The sequence below is a fragment of the Zootoca vivipara genome, chromosome 16 (assembly GCF_965207765.1).
Source record: "Zootoca vivipara chromosome 16, rZooViv2.hap1.1, whole genome shotgun sequence".
NCBI lineage: Eukaryota > Metazoa > Chordata > Lepidosauria > Squamata > Lacertidae > Zootoca > Zootoca vivipara.
Window position 1 is genome coordinate 29049764 of NC_142599.1, and position 9621 is coordinate 29059384.

Here is a 9621-nt window from a genome sequence, read left to right on the forward strand (position 1 = left end):
AGGACGAGCTCGGCTCACCGTTGCCCAGGTGGGTCTCCTCCTTTCCATTTCGTCCGGTGCCGAAATGGGAGAAGGCAAGGGCCAAGGCAAGAGGGCTTCACTGAGAACACGCTGCCCAGAGGCTGTTTCCAATGTTGGGGGAAAGCGCAGCACCGCAAGGCGTCGTGTGCTAAGCAAAGAGGGGCAACCTCGGAGCATGTGCAGACCGAGGGGCTTCCTTGGAGGCAGACAGCCTTTTTCAAATTCTCAGTGTGTGTGCAGAGCACTCTAGCGCCTGTTTTGGAAATAAATCTTTATAACCCGAGCAAGTATGTAGCCACATTAAAGAAATATTGACTGTTAAATTGTATGCTTTCTACCGTAGCTGGTTGGTGTGGGGTAGTGTTTAGAGCAGGCATCCCCAAACTTCGGCCCTCCAGATGTTTTGAACTACAGTTCCCATCTTCCCCGACCACTGGTCCTGTTAACTAGGGATCATGGGAGTTGTAGGCCAAAACATCTGGAGGGCCGCAGTTTGGGGATGCCTGGTTTAGAGTGTGTCCCAACTCCTTTGACCTTTCCTCATAAGGCTTGGTTTTCAGACCCTTGATCATCTTGGTCACCCTCCTCTGCACACGTTCCAGCTTGTCAATACACTATCCTGCTTAAATATTGGCACCCAGAACTTGGCACAGTATTCCAGCTGTGGTCTAACAGAGGCAGAACAGGGCAAGACTATTACTTCCCTTGAACCGGACACTCTACTTCTGTTGATGCATCCTAAAATAGCATTAGCTTTTTTTGCTGCTGCATCACACTGTTGACTCATGTCAAGCTTGTGGGCTACAACATCCCTGGCGTCCCCACTTAAAAGGATCCAGAAGGCAGGCAATGGGGAAAGGCCTTTCTCTGCCTGGGACATGCTGGGTATAGGGCTGGGGCAGAGGCCACCAGTCCCACCTTGGTTTGATGTAGCAGGACTCTTCGTGACCCCATGGACCATAGCATGCCAGGCACTCCTGTCTTCCACTGCCTCCTGCAGTTTGGTCAAACTCATGTTGGTGGCTTCGAGAACACTGTCCAACCATCTCGTCCTCTGTCGCCCCCTTCTCCTAGTGCCCTCCATCTTTCCCAACATCAGGGTCCTTTCCAGGGAGTCTTCTCTTCTCATGAGGTGGCCAAAGTATTGGAGCCTCAGCTTCAGGATCTGTCCTTCCAGTGAGCACTCAGGGCTGATTTCCTTCAGAATTGATAGGTTTGATCTTCTTGCAGTCCATGGGACTCTCAAGAGTCTCCTCCAGCACCATAATTCAAAAGCATCAATTCTTCGGCGATCAGCCTTCTTTATGGTCCAGTTCCATACATAGGTACCTTCCCACTGTAGCAGTACCTATTTACCCTGTTTCTCATATTTTAAGACATACCCATAAAATAAGCCATAGCAGGATTTTTAAGCATTCAAGGAATATAAGCCATACCCCGAAAATAAGACATAGTGATAGGCGCAGCAGCAATGCCGGCCGCGGCAGGAGGAGGAGGAAAAAAATAAGACATCCCTTGAAAATAAGCCATAGTGGGTTTTTTTGAGGAAAAAATAAATATAAGACATGTCTTATAATATGAGAAACACGGTATCTACTTGCACTCTGACGTGCTTTCGAACTGCTAGGTTGGCAGGAGCTGGAACCGAGCAACGGGAGCTCACCCCGTCGCGGGGATTCGAACTGCCGACCTTCCGATCGGCTAGCCCTAGGCTCTGTGGTTTAAGTTCAGCTTACAAGCCTATACAGTACATACAACTTGAGAGCTAAACAGCAGCATTTACCAGAGCTCTGGTGCCCTTTCAACATGGCATGAGCATCTTCAGGAGAGACACTCTTGGCCAGATGCTCCCAAGGTTCATCTTACAACCCATTAAACCAGGGCCTTTGGAATGCACCCCCAACACACATCCGGGGGGCACCTACAACCATTGGGGCAACCCTGCTAGTCCCAGCCGATGGGCACCATCCACTCCTGGTCTTGGCGTTTAACAGCCTGTGGAAAACTCACCTGATCTCACAGCAGGCTTTCCCAGAAGAATGATCTAACTGTGTTGATGTATTTGTTTCAAGTATGTGACTGAACGCACAGGTGTGCTCAGCACTCATGTGTAAACTCATATTCCTAACGGACAAACCTCATCACTCTTAGCAAAATATACTTGCAGTGTATGAATATACACACACTTAACATTCTGCCCACAAAAAGTTCTTACACCAGAGGAATAAAGAAAACTTGGTTTATTACATGTAATGAAGGTGAGAGAATATACAGGCAACTCCACATTTTGTGCAAGCATTATGTTCCAGTTAAGGCTGGGTGATATATCAACATATCGTCCAAAACCAGTTTAAAGTCCATATTGCGATGTCGGTTTCATAGTTTCTTATCTGGCAATATGTGGCGAATGATGATGTGTGCAGAAATCACAATGTGGGGGGAAACCGTGAAGCCGGCCAATGCCTCTACATAGCTCCATCCTTGTTTCAGACATGGTGATATATTGCGCTGTTTAGCTGGTGATATATCATGATTGAAAAGTAGTTCCAGTTCCAGGCACAGTTCCAGGTTATCGCTCACATTGGCAGAGTGTGCATAAGCCTGCACTGTTTTGCCCCTGTCTCATGTCCTGTTCTGGATCCGTGCATGGTCACACATTCATGAGTTGCCCATATAAATGCTGCTTCATGCAGCAAAATTACAATTTGAGCAAGCAACGGATCCTTCAATACAGGCACACTTTGATCCCTGATTATTCTCAAAATCCTACAGAGAATGAAAATTTTGCCACAGAACTCAAGTTAAGAAATGGAGGTGAGGCGGGGGGAGGAAGTGCATACCGTACCTGTCATGAAGGAGAAGCAGGTATAGATTCCTTGATGGCACCAAGTAGAATTCTCGGAGTTTTGAGAGCCAACTAACCTTTGAAAATCTAGGACTTTTGTATCATTTTTGCCAATGCATTCAAATAGAGAAGAGAGGGGGGCTTTGAGATGACCAATTCCTATAATTCCAATAGTCCCGTGGTTCTGGTTTTTTAAAAAAAAAATATTGAGGATTTTTAAAATAAAAAAATAGTCCCATGGTTCTGTTGAATTTATCCCAGTTTCCTGCCCATTCTCCACTTTCCCCATAATTCACAGTGAGTGATGACTAAACTAGCCGCCTTGTCTGCCTCCTGCCTCAAAAGGTATCCCACCATTATCTTGATGGCCTGCATTCAAGTGTTAAGTCAATTTTAATGGTAGCTAGGTTAGCATGTGCTGATCCTTATACAAGCAAGGATGTCTCCTGAATGCCTTTCAGGAAGTGTTCTTGAGATTAGACTCCTACCAGCGTCAAGACAGTTAATAATGGAGTGTCTCCTGTCATATGAAGTTATGTCAAACTTTTTTCTCATGCGGTGATCTACAGTAATAAACCAAAGTTCAGACTGACACACTGCCTATTCACATATTTGATTTGTATATCTTTTTTATGGGTCTTGTACAGTGGTACCTCGGGTTACAGGCGCTTCAGGTTACAGACGCTTCAGGTTACAGACTCCGCTAACCCAGAAATAGTACCTCGGGTTAAGAACTTTGCTTCAGGATGAGAACAGAAATCGCACGGCGGCAGCAGGAGGCCCCCTTAGCTAAAGTGGTGTTTCAGGTTAAGAACGGACCTCCGGAATGAATTAAGTTCTTAACCCAAGGTACCACTGTATTTCATTTATGAATGTAATTGGACAGCTGGTTTTCTACTGTCCACTGCCATTATTATTACCGTATTTTTCTTAACGTTGCGGGTATAGAAATTATTGGATGTGAAGCAAGCAGATAAGTTTCCTACGGTGCTGCAGCTCTTGCCACCGCAAGATTCTGCGCCTACACGATAGGGAGGAGGGTGGGCTTTCCTGCCCCCAGCTGCCCTTCCTGTCATCTTCTTTCAGCTTAAACCTGTCTGCAGCTGCTCCGCTCCTCAAATCTCACATTTCCCTCCTCACCCCCTTCCCTTTCCCTTCCCAGAGTGGCTAAGTGGAAATGCTTCTTAAAATGTTTGGAATTTGATATTTTTTTTAGGAATTCGTTACCGAAAGCCCAAGCCGTAAATGCACCGTGAAGAACACAGTGGCCAAAAGGCAGAGTAAAATAATACAAACCACCAAGCTCTTCCTATGTCCCCGAGCAGAGGCTGGGGACAGCTTCTCCTCTGAGCCACGGCCAATGGAACAAGGGATATAAATTTCATCTATCTACTGTAGGCTGGTTTCTTCATCTACTCAGGGTCCCCTCTCCACCCTCCAACCAGACAAGCAACAGGCATGATCAGAGAAACACTTGGAGTGCAAATCAGGACTGGTGAGGGTCTGGGAAGAGTTCTGAGGGCCAGGTGGAAAGACTTGGAGGGCCACATTTAGCCTCCAGCAGTGGATTAACATGGGGTGGGACACAGGGGTGGTTGACCCAGGTGCAAAATGTTTCCCCTCACATCCCGCCCCACTCTCTCCTGCCTCTGAAACTTTGCTAAGAGTTCCGTGCTGGCTCCTCCCACCCAGGTGCCAAATGGATGGCCCTGCCTTTAAGGCTGGCGCACCCAAGCAGATTTGCCTAGGACTGATCTGGCTCACTGGCGGCCAGAGCCAAGAAAGACCCAGCGGGATGCCCCCTCCCCAAGCCAGGCTGGGCAAGGCCAGGCAGGGGGATGGGCGGGTTGGACACTCCTAGGCCTGGATCCAGTGGGCAGCAGGGCGGGGAAGAAGAGAGGAGCTTCGGTGCTCAAGGCTAGATAAGGATGCTGTGCCCGTTCCTACCTTTCCACTCTGTCCCTTCAAGGGGTGGAGGCAATTGTGCGCGAAGTGGCCAAAGGCAAGGGGGCAGGAAGGAGAGGAGATCCAGTGGGGGTGGGCTGCGCTTGCCTGTTCTGCTCAGGGGGCGGGGTGACCTTCTCAGGAGCTCTCGGCTAAGGGGCCTTGGCAGGTCCCTAGAAGGAGGTGCATGGCAAACCCAGGAGACGCCTTCGGGGCTGACGGGTGACCGAAGCAGCCACTACCACCACTTTTTAGGGGGTGCAGTACTTGACTTGTCCTAGGCACTTGCAACCCATGCTATGCCACTGGCCTTCAAACCTAAGGTTTCCCACCGCTGATCTAGATGGTAGACAGTTTGGCAGCTGGTTCTGTTTTCTTTCTCCTCCTCCCTTCAGGTTGAATACCCCTATGCTGGCATTTGTGCATTCACATAAAATAGTTACATCTGGCAACATAAGATGGGAGGGGATCCAATGCCCCAGGACAGTTTGATTTGTCCCTACCTCTTCTGCTTGCAATGTTTAAACAGAATTCGTTACAGCAGGTGTCCCGTTTGCAGACAACCTTGTTGTTCCTTCCTTCTTCCTCTTTCGCTGAATACTTTTTCGTTGTTAAAGGTAAAGGGACCCCTGGCCATTAGGTCCAGTCGTGGAAGACTCTGGGGTTGTGGCGCTCATCTCGTGTTATTGGCCAAGGGAGCCAGCGTACAGCTTCCAGGTCATGTGGCCAGCATGACAAAGCCGCTTCTGGAGAACCAGAGCAACACATGGAAACGCTGTTTACCTTCCCGCTGTAGCGGTACCTATTTATCTACTTGCACTTTGATGTGGTTTTGAACTGCTAGGTTGGCAGAAGCAGGGACCGAGCAACGGGAGCTCACCCCGTTGTGGGGATTCGAATTGCCGACCTTCTGATCGGCAAGCCCTAGGCTCAGTGGTTTAACCCACAGTACCACCCACATCGTTGTTTAAAGCTTTTCGTTGTTAAAAGGTGTTTATTATTTGACAGAGGAGGTGGAGGGAACACAAAGGTTTATATTGAGATAAGCGTGGGTGGCGCTGTGGGTTAAACCACAGAGCCAAGGGCTTGCCGATCAGAAGGTCGGCGGTTCAAATCCCCATGACGGGGTGAGCTCCCATTGCTTGGTCCCTGCTCCTGCCAATCTAGCAGTTCAAAACCACGTCAAAGTGCAAGTAGATAAATAGGTACCGCTACAGTGGGAAGGTAAACAGTGTTGTTTAAAGCTTTTTGTTGTTAAAAGGTGTTTATTCTTTGACAGAGAGGAGGTAGAGGGGACACAAAGGTTTATATTGACATAAGCCAAGCGCAGGTGGCGCTGTGGGTTAAACCACCGGCTCCCTTGGCCAATAATGCGAGATGAGTGCCACAACCCCAGAGTCGGTCACGACTGGACCTAATGGCCGGGTCCCATTACCTTTACCTTTAAGCTCTGCTCAGAGTGCACCCAGTGAAACCAATTGCCACAGATCAACCCTGCCAGTTATGGGGTGAGTCTGTGAGCTTGTTGGGATCCTGGGTAAGAGATGGACACATTGGACAGAGTCCCGGATGAGATGCAGGAAGGGTCAGAAAATGAAGAGGTTACCAATTATGGCATTGATATATGTGTTTTTATTAGTCGTTAGTACCATGCTTTATCACACTTTTTTTCCTGTATTAAGCGGTATAGATCCAGCTAGATAGCTGTGTTGGTCTGACGCAGTCGAAATACATGGAAAAATTGTCCAGTAGCACCTTAGAGACCAAATAAGTTTGTTCTAAGCTTTCGTGTGCATGCAGAACAAATTTAGTTGGTCTCTAAGGTGCTACTGGACAAATTTTTTTTAATTAAGCGGTATAGAAATGGTCCTTTAAGAATAAACCCTTCATTTCAATGGGTCTACTTTGAGTTGGACTTAGCTGGCTGCATCCCAAAGTGTATAGGGTTGCCCTAATCCAGATGTACAGCCTGCAATTTCTCTCCCTCCCTCCTGGGAATCAGACACCCCTTCTCTCAATAAGGACTTTCTCCCCCCTCCCCCCACCAAGATGGGGAAAGTCTTGGAGAATTGGAGCAGAAAATGCCACTTCCCTTCCCCTCCCCATCTCTGCCAGCCTCTCCTTTGTCCCAGCAGCCGGACACCCATTGTGCGCAGGGGGGTGAGGGGCAGGGGGCTGACCTGTCTACAAGGGGACAATAGCATGCATGCTGGAACTTGAGAGGCCCCCTTTGTTCCTCCCAACCTCCCATCCCCAAGCCCTAGCCCTTCCTCCCATCTCCCCTTCCCCTCCCAGGGCGAAGGGCAGAAGCTTGAGCCACAAAGCAGCTATTGTGGCTGCGTCCCATGAGAGCGAGAGCAGAGGAGACAGGCGGATGCTGGCCTTAAAAGCAGCCTGGGACAAGTCCGCCGCTGGCGGAAAACACCCACACAGCAGCTGGCATGCAGTGTCATAAAATCAGACAGAAAGAGGTGCAACCACAGCTGGGGCGCTGGCCCCGTCTTAGCCCAGCCAGCGCACACATTTTTTTGCTTCCAGCTTTGTGCGTTGATTTTGTTTTTGAAAAGCAGGTTCCAGCCAGCGTGCCCAATGGTCAGGGATGACGGGCATTGAGATCCATCGACAGCTGGAGGGCATTGCATGGGGCTGGACTACCTGCCTCTCGGAGTCTCTTCTACGATTACGATTCTAGTCACCCCCTTTCTATACATTATTTCTCTTCTACACAGCTGCTGGAAGTATGGCAGCTGTCCTCTTTCTTTACCTGTTTTGAGAGTGTTCAAAAGCACTGGTAATTTCCATAGGACCGGTCTTACAACAATATCAGAAGCTACATCAGTCCCCTTCCATGCCGATGGCTGAGAGAATAAAAGCATTTTTGGACTCAAGACCGCTCAATGCAGGGCTGCTGAGCCCCCCCCCCCCCAGCCAGAAGTTGCTTTAGTTGCGATTCCTGCATTGCAAGGGGTTGGACTAGATGGCTCTCAGGGTCCCTTCCAACTCTACGATTCTGTGAGCCAGGAAATGGGGTGCAGGTACTGAGGGCCACAGCAGTAGCAGAGCACTTGTTTTGCAGCCAAAGCTGCCAGGTTCCAGACACAGCCTGGAGAGTCTTGTCTGAAACCCAGGAGATATTTTACAATTTGGTGCAGCCAATGCTGGATCAATACGGACCATTTGTCTTGAGTTGGCATGTATTTGCAAACCCCCAGGTTTCCTAAGTATTTGCAAACCCATAGACCTCTTTAGCTCCATTAAAGGGTGAAGCTGCCTGATCCAGCTTCAAACACACACACACACACACACCCGCGCGCCCCACCAAGAGATTTCCTGTGGCAAAAGCTTATGGCAGGTTTTTACCTGAGCAATGTGAATTTGCTGCCCCCCAGTGGTCACAGTCCAAACTCCCTTCACTGAGAGATCCAGGACTTCTTGACAACTGCAGGTACCAGCATCTGCTAGCAGGTGCCCGACAATTCATGGTTTCTATCGCACACTTTAAATTTCAAAACACTTTAGCAGCATGTTTGCATTCACAACAAACCTGAAGGTGTTTGTCATGAGGAGTGGCAGCTGCCTGGAGCTATGGCAAAGGTGGAACTTGAAGCAGAGATCAGAGCGCCTATTTGCTGCACAACACTGAGAGCATTGCAAAGCTTGGACAACAGACCAGTAGAGAAAGGGCAATATCGTTGTCACGACCTACCTCACAGGGTTGTTGTGTGGATAAATGGAGCAAGGAAGAATCACGCAGGCCACCTTGAACTCCTTGGAGGAAAGGTGGGGTGTAAAGGTAAAGGTAAAGGGACCCCTGACCATTAGGTCCAGTTGCAGACGACTCTGGGGTTGCGGCGCTCATCCCGCGTTATTGGCCGAGGGAGCCAGCGTACAGCTTCTGGGTCACGTGGCCAGCATGACAAAGCCGCTTCTGGCGAACCAGAGCAGCACACGGAGCTGCCGTTTACCTTCCCGCTGTAGCTGTACCTATTTATCTACTTGCACTTTGACGTGCTTTCGAACTGCTAGGTTGGCAGGAGCTGGGACCGAGCAACGGGAGCTCACCCCGTCGCGGGGATTCAAACCGCCAACCTTCTGATCGGGAAGCTCTAGGCTCTGTGGTTTAACCCACAGCGCCACCTGCGTCCCGGGGTATAAATGTACGATTGATAAAAGAAATAAAATTCTGCTTTGTTTTCAAACAGCTCTGAGTTAAGCTCACCTTCCCTCTCCTACAATCACAAAAAAGAAAGGAGTGTTCCTGGCACTGAGCATTATCTCACATCCCCTAACATGCACCCGAACACTTAAGAGACTCACCTTATATGGGATGGGAATGTGTCTGGGATGGGAAAATAGGGAAATGACAGCAAAGGGTCTTGATAAAAGGTATTAAACCAGGGCCCCCCAATGTGGTGCCTGTGAGCACCCCAGCAACTGACACCCCCAGCCCTTGGCACATGCCAAGGGCCCCCACCCCCTTTATTTTATTTCATAAAATAAATACACAGCTTGGTTTTTTTTAAAAAAAACCCTCAAAAGTGGTTTACAAAAAAGCCTGTTTAAAATTCTTGTTTCTCATTTCTACTTTTGGGGGCTAAGCAGCTGCCTGTTTTTTGTGGCGGTGGGGAGGCTGCCAGATTTTTCAGTCCATTTTCTTTGTTGTTGGGGTTTTTTAGGGTGGGGGTGCATTTGCCTGCTCTTGGAGAGGTCTCTGAGTATCAGCAGTGAGGTGGGTATTTTGTGTCCAAGGCAGTTTTAAGATTACCAAATGAGATCCCCTGAAATCAAGCAGCTCACAAGCAGCCAGGCAG